The 7,222-nt window shown below is 38.5% G+C and overlaps 1 pseudogene; it reads left to right on the top strand.

The window, feature by feature from the left end:
* Nucleotides 1–3,282: 3,282 nt before the first annotated feature.
* The window catches only part of LOC111406527, a 6,315-nt pseudogene continuing 2,375 nt past the window's right edge, over nt 3,283–7,222 (top strand).

Here is a 7,222-nt window from a genome sequence, read left to right as displayed (position 1 = left end):
GGGTAGATTATTCCAGCATCCAGAAGTTTGATCACCTCAGCTCTTACTACCTCCTTCATGTTTGGGTTTAGCCTTCTTTGACTTCCAACTGTTGGTCGAAAATTCTCCTCCATGAGAATTTTATGCATACATAAGGAAGGGCTGATCCCTTTGATATCAGCTATGGTCCACCCAATTGTTTGCTTGTTATCTCGAAGCACCCTAAGCAGTTTTTCCTCCTCCACTTCACTAACCATGTTTGAAATTATCACTGGAAGTGTATTAGACTCCCCCAAATATGCATATCTTAAGTGTGGGGGCAGCTGCTTAAGTTCCAACTTTGGTGGCTTCAGAATAGATGGTTGTGATTTCTCTGGCCCTGTCCCAAGCTCCTTAAAGTATCGTTTCCGCGTGTAAGGTGGGTTGGACTCCAAAAATCTTGCACACATTTCTATGTCTTCAGAATTAGAATTCGTGGATTTAGAATATGCGATGCAGGCCTCTAATGCATCTGATGGGTTTTGCAGTGTAAATGATTCTTCAATCATTTTATCAATCATGTCAACCCTGAAACATTTGTCAATCTCTATTGGCAGTTTCATGGCCTTGAAGACATTGAATGAAACCTATTCTTCTCCCAATCTCAGTATCAACTGCCCATTCTGAACGTCGATCAAAGCTCTGCCTGTGGCTAAGAATGGTCTGCCCAGTATTAAAGGAATATCTTTATCTTCTTCCATATCCAGAATCAGAAAGTCTGCTGGGAATATGAACTTCTCCACTTTAACCAACACGTCTTCAATTATTCCTCGTGGATGTGTTAATGATCTGTCAGCCAGCTGTAAGGTCACCGTGGTAGCTTTAGCTTCTCCCAATCCTAATTTCCTGAAAACAGACAATGGCATTAAGTTAATACTTGCAACAAGATCACATAAAGCTTTATCAAAATAGAATTCACCAATGGTACAAGGGACAGTGAAACTCCCTGGATCTTTCAATTTTGGTGGGAGCTTTCTTTGAATCCTGGCACTGCACTCCTCGGTTAGCATAACTGTCTCATGATCTCCTAGCTTCCTTTTATTTGATAGGATGTCTTTCAGGAATTTTGCATAGCTAGGCATCTGAACTAGTGCTTCAGCGAATGGGATGTTGATATGGAGCTTCTTGAAGACCTCGAGAAACTTCTTGTATTGTTGTTCCATCTTTTGCTTCTTCAGCCTCTGTGGGAACGGTATGGGTGGCTCATAGGGGTTCACAGCTACAGTTTCTTTATCCCTTGAGTTTCCTTTATTTGCTCTCGGTGTTGGCTCTTCTGTCTGTTCTTCTTGCTCCAAATTCTCTTCTACTTCAGGAGACACATCTTCTCTGTTTGTCACGGGATTATTCACTTGTCTCTCAGGCAATTCCACCCCACTTCTCGTTGTTATAGCCTTTGCATGCTCTTTCGGATTGACTTCTGTGTTACTTGGCAGGCTGCCTGGTGCTCTACCTGTTAATGTAACTGCCATCTGCCCCATCTGAGTTTCCAAATTCTTAATGGCTACATTCTGGTCTTAGCTCGATATGAGAACATAATACGCCATTGGGGCATGATACCAGAAAGACAAGTCAGGTTAGATGATTTCCGTGGTTTTGAGTTGATAAATCTGATACAAATTTGTGGATGGGAGAAGATTGTAGAAAAGCCACACCCAGTTTATGAAAGTTTAGTCCGAGAATTTTATGCAAACTTCAATAGTGAAATTGAGACTCCGGGTTCTGAACACTTACACCAGACATGGGTGCGAGGTAAGTGGGTAATGTTCTCCCCAGCCGTCATTCATGACTTCTACAATCTTAATTTGGACAATGTGGTCCCGATTCCCGCTCAATTCAACTGGAATGAAGTGGCGGAGGTTCTCTTGGGAAGAGAGAATGCTTGGCCCCTACCCACTGCAGAGTGGCATCAAATTGAGCTTACTCCCTCCATAGCCATCGTTTGGGTCTTCATGTGCCATAACATCGAACCCACATCGCATCGGACAACTTTCACGGATCAAACTGCTGGGTTCATATATCATTTAGTCCGAGGATGCAAAGTTGATTTGGCTACTCTTATTTTTGACCAGATACACAATTTGGGAACCTGGGGAGATAGGCGGTCTTCGATGATTTTCCCTAGTCTGATTAGCGGGATATGTCTTGCTGTCGGTGTTATAGTTGAGGCAGGGGAGATGCCTGAGAAATCAAGCCCATTGATAAAGCTCACCACATTTGAAGCTCAGGAACGAGCTAGGGTAAGGAAGAGAGAACAAGAAAGACTTGAGCAGCAAAGACAAAATGCACAGGAAGAAGGACAAGCTGCTGAATATTTACCCTTACCACAAGCCCCGCCACAACCAGTCGAGATGGATTCGCAGCTACTTCGACAGATATTTGCCACAGCCACTGGAACTAGCAGAGACATACAAAATCTCCAGCAGAGGTTCGAGACAATGACCACCACAGTTGAAAAAGTGCAGAGAGACATCTACTCCTCCCGAGACTACATAAGAGGTGCTTTGAATGAAGCCACAGCTGCGAGAAGGGAGGTGGAGACTATGAACGGTAGGTTGAACATGTACACTGGGAGAATGGATGGCATACAGTGGCGTATGAACGAGACTTGGGATCGTTTGGGAAATATGGAAAGTACTCTTCAGGCCATTCAGGTCGAGCAAGCACAGCAGTCCGAGTTACTGAGACAAGTCCCATCTCGCTTCCCACCTCCTCCTGAAGATGATGCTGCAGGTCCCAGCTTCACACCACAACCACCGCATTGATCAGGGGAGTTTTGTTAATCTCTTATTGCCAATTTGGTCCATGTTTTAAATTCTGCCATTTTAACTTTACATTTTACATTGAGGACAATGTATTGTATAAGTTTGGGGGATGGTTGCATAATTTCAAACAAATATTCGGCATGTAATTATTTGCATATTCACACTCCATCGTTAATTTTGACAAGTTTTTGCATGATGCATGCTTGATGAGTGAATCTTTATGAACGTTTGCATGCTTGTGTGGGTTTGGTAGCCTTGCCGGCTATGATGTGATTATTGGACATGTATAAACTAGAAACTGTGGATTTAGTGCAGGATTTAATTTGCTAATACTTGTTGATGCACTGCTTGACACTCTTTTGCACGCCACTCATGTCACGTGTTAAGTTATTGATTGGAATTTTAGAATAAATTAGGAGAAACCTAGAATAACCCTCTATAACATTAACCCGTAATATCACTTTAAGATAGTTTGGAGATGATTGATCCATTGTAGGAAAACATGGAGATAAATGGGGGTTCCGTGCATGAAATTATAATGTGTGGATTGTTTAAACCCGAAAGGTGAGAAATAGGTGAACGCTTTAAGTGAGAATGGTTTTAGAAGTCAAATGTCTAGAAAAACAAAGAAGGGGCATAAAGTAAAAAACTGGAAAAGTATCACTTCTCTCAAAAAGCCTTTATGACTCGAGCAAGTAAGTCTGAAAGGGTTTAAAACCTGATGCCCTAAAGCCAACTGGTTTGGGAGTCATCGGCCTAAATCTCGTTACATGGGTCATATAGAAAGCAAGAAAAAAGGAGAGTTGATAAAAAGTCATCTTGTCGAGCCTTTATAACTCGAGTGAATAAGACTGCATGGGTTTAAAACCCGGTGCCCTAAAGCCAACTGGTTTGGGAGTCATCGCCTAAAGCTCGTTGCATGGGTTATATAGAAAGCAAATGAGAAGATGACACGCAAAAAAAAAACTTAAAAATAAAAGCCCTCGTTGGACATTCGGTTGATAGAACTATAACCTCAATGCGAAGCAAGTAGCTTAGTTTAATCCTAAAGGTTGAAGCAATCAAAAATAAGGAGAGTCTCTACTTGTTGATATGTGAACTTGTAATGGTAAAATCGATCCAAACTAAGAGAGAGTAAGGATTAGAATTGTTTAAACTCCTAACCTTAGAATACACCCCGGAGAAATTGTGTGAAAAGAATACATTTGGGGATTGTGTATCTCTCGAGTGACGTAAGGATAAATTTGACCACTATGGGTCTGGGATAAACTAATCATAAGCTTGATATGTTGGCATGAGTTCACACACACACGTTGAGTATTGCATTTGATGAGTAAAGGTTGATTCAATTCTCGCACTCTTGATATTGTTTCTATTATTATTACTAAGTCCAATCCTGAGACACGGCAAGCTATTAAGCCCTGTTTATTTAGCATTAAGTCACTACATTGTTTGAGGACAAACAATAGTTTAAGTTTGGGGGATTTGATAAGTGTGTTTTCACACACTTATTTAGCTCACTAACATGAATTAAACATGGAAAAAATAGTCGAATTATGACTTAATCTTGTTAAATTCATGGTATGTAGGTGTTTCTATGGAAAAGATGGAATTCAGAAGAAAAGAGCCGAAAAAAGACCAAAACGGAACAAAGCGATAGATCGAGAACCAAGTTGCAAATAATCCATAGATGAGACGGGAAATGAAATGAAGATTCAAGAGTGTTAAAGTTCAATCGGATGAGGAAAGGAGTCAAGAGGTGAAATATGGTCAAAGTATTATCAAGTATCAAATTTCAGGCGAAAAAGTTATGCTCGTGATTTTGAGTTTCTACTTGAGATCCATTTTTGGCATAGTAAACATCAGAATTTGTGGAAGCCTATTTCTACTAAAAGTGTACATCTTTGAGTTTTCTTCCCAATTCACTTTGAATTACCTCAATCAGAGATCAAGAGAGAAAGTTATGACCAAAATACTGAAAGCTGTCCGGAGGAAAAATTTTATAACCATGCGGCCGCATGGTTATAATTCCTTGCGGCCGCACAGGGTATTGCAGGGATCCAAATGAGCTGAAAAATTGAACCATGCGACCGCATGGTTTAACACCATGCGGCCGCATGGCTTTAAGGTCGATAAAAAATTCTGAAATCCCGTTTTTAATTGAAACTCTTTCGGGGCTCCGTGGGGACATGATATAAAAGTCAAAATTCATCAGAAAAAGGGCAGAACGTTCAGGGAGAAGAAGAATACAACTTTTGGAGACAAGGAACACAAACTTGAAGCCGATTTCACAAGGATTCAAAGGGGTTTTCAAGGTTTTGTTCAAGAATTCAGATTTCAAGAACTTTCATACGGGTGTTATTCCTTATAGTCATTAATTTCGTTTTGTTTTCTGTAATTATGAATCTTCTAGGCTAGGGTTTTAATTACTGGGTGATCGATGAACCGTTGTTTGTTATTTTAATTCTATATTTCATGAACTTGATATAAAGATTCGTTGGATATTTTGATTGATTTACATGCATTAATTTTCTTCCGCAATTAGTGGCCAATGATTGTGTGTGTATTGATGACTTGTTTCTTACATTCGAGAGAAGTGGAATAGGTTCGATAAGGTGTAAATTAACATAGGGTCCGATAGGGGATAGAGATATACCCCTATGCTTTATGTAATTCTTAAATTGTTCACAAAACTACATGCATTCTCGTATGTTTGCATCATCCATAGAGATATAGGCTGGTGGTGTGCAAGAATAGGTCTAATATATATCGAGAGAGTATATTGGATAGAATAGGAACATTGAATTGGCAAATTTTCATCGAACCATTAATTTTATGAAATTAGGGTTTTTATAACTTCAATTGGGGATTCGTGATCCTAGTGACTTTAATTTGATTCATTTTAATAAATTAGCTTTTAAACTTGCTTAATTTCATTTACTTGAGTGTTTAAGTCGTTTAGTTAGAGAAATTTCGAAATTAGGGTTTCTAATTGAGAAATTAAGGTTTTTAGTTAAAATTAGGATTTTTAATTGAAATTGAGGCTTTTTGCACTTAGATCACATTTTCAATCAATTAGATTCGGTTAAGGCTAGATTAAATAGAATTGAGCTACTCAATCTCTGAGGGACGATATTCGGACTTTTAAAAATCCACTTTATTACTCGTTACGAACCGTACACTTGCGGTAGTTTTAAATCGAAAGAATTATTTCGTGAACAAGTAAATGAATCTAGCCTTCACAATTTTAGTTCACAATTCGTAACGAGTAATAAAGTGGATTTTTAAAAGTCCGAATATCGTCCCTCAGAGATTGAGTAGCTCAATTCTACTTAATCTAGCCTTAACCGAATCTAATTGAGTGAAAATATGATCTAAGTGCAAAAAGCCCCAATTTCAATTAAAAACCCTAATTTCAACTAAAAACCTTAATTTCTCAATTAGAAACCCTAATTTCAAAATTTCTCTAATTAAACGACTTAAACACTCAAGTAAATGAAATTAAGCATGTTTAAAAGCTAATTTATTAAAATGAATGAAATTAAAGTCACTAGGATCACGAATCCCCAATTGAAGTTATAAAAACCCAATTTCATAAAATTAATGATTCGATGAAAATTTGCAACTTCAATGTTCCTAATTCTATCCAATATACTCTCTCGATATATATTAGACCTATTCTTGCACACCACCAGCCTATATCTCTATGGATGATGCAAACATACGAGAATGCATGTAGTTTTGTGAACAATTTAAGAATTACATAAAGCATAGGGGTATATCTCTATCCCCTATCGGACCCTATGTTAATTTACACCTTATCGAACCTATTCCACTTCTCTCGAATGTAAGAAACAAGTCATCAATACTCACACAATCATTGGCCACTAATTGCGGAAGAAAATTAATGCATGTAAATCAATCAAAATATCCAACGAATCTTTATATCAAGTTCATGAAATATAGAATTAAAATAACAAACAACGGTTCATCGATCACCTAGTAATTAAAACCCTAGCCTAGAAGATTCATAATTACAGAAAACAAAACGAAATTAATGACTAGAAGGAATAACACCCGTATGAAAGTTCTTGAAATCTGAAATCTTGAATAAAACCTTGAAAACCCCTTTGAATCCTTGTGAAATCCGCTTCAAGTTCGTGTTCCTTGCCTCCAAAAGTTGTATTCTTCTTCTCCCTGGACGTTCTGCCCTTTTTCTGATGAATTTTGGCTTTTATATCATGTCCCCACGGAGCCCCGAAAGAGTTTCAATTAAAAACGGGATTTCAGAATTTTTTATCGACCTTAAAGCCATGCGGCCGCATGGTGTTAAACCATGCGGTCGCATGGTTCAATTTTTCAGCTCATTTGGATCCCTGCAATACCCTGTGCGGCCGCAAGGAATTATAACCATGCGGCCGCATGGTTATAAAAATTTTCCT

The sequence above is a fragment of the Olea europaea genome, chromosome 12 (assembly GCF_002742605.1).
Source record: "Olea europaea var. sylvestris chromosome 12, O_europaea_v1, whole genome shotgun sequence".
In the NCBI taxonomy this organism is placed as follows: domain Eukaryota; kingdom Viridiplantae; phylum Streptophyta; class Magnoliopsida; order Lamiales; family Oleaceae; genus Olea; species Olea europaea.
This window is presented reverse-complemented; position numbering and strand designations above follow the sequence as displayed.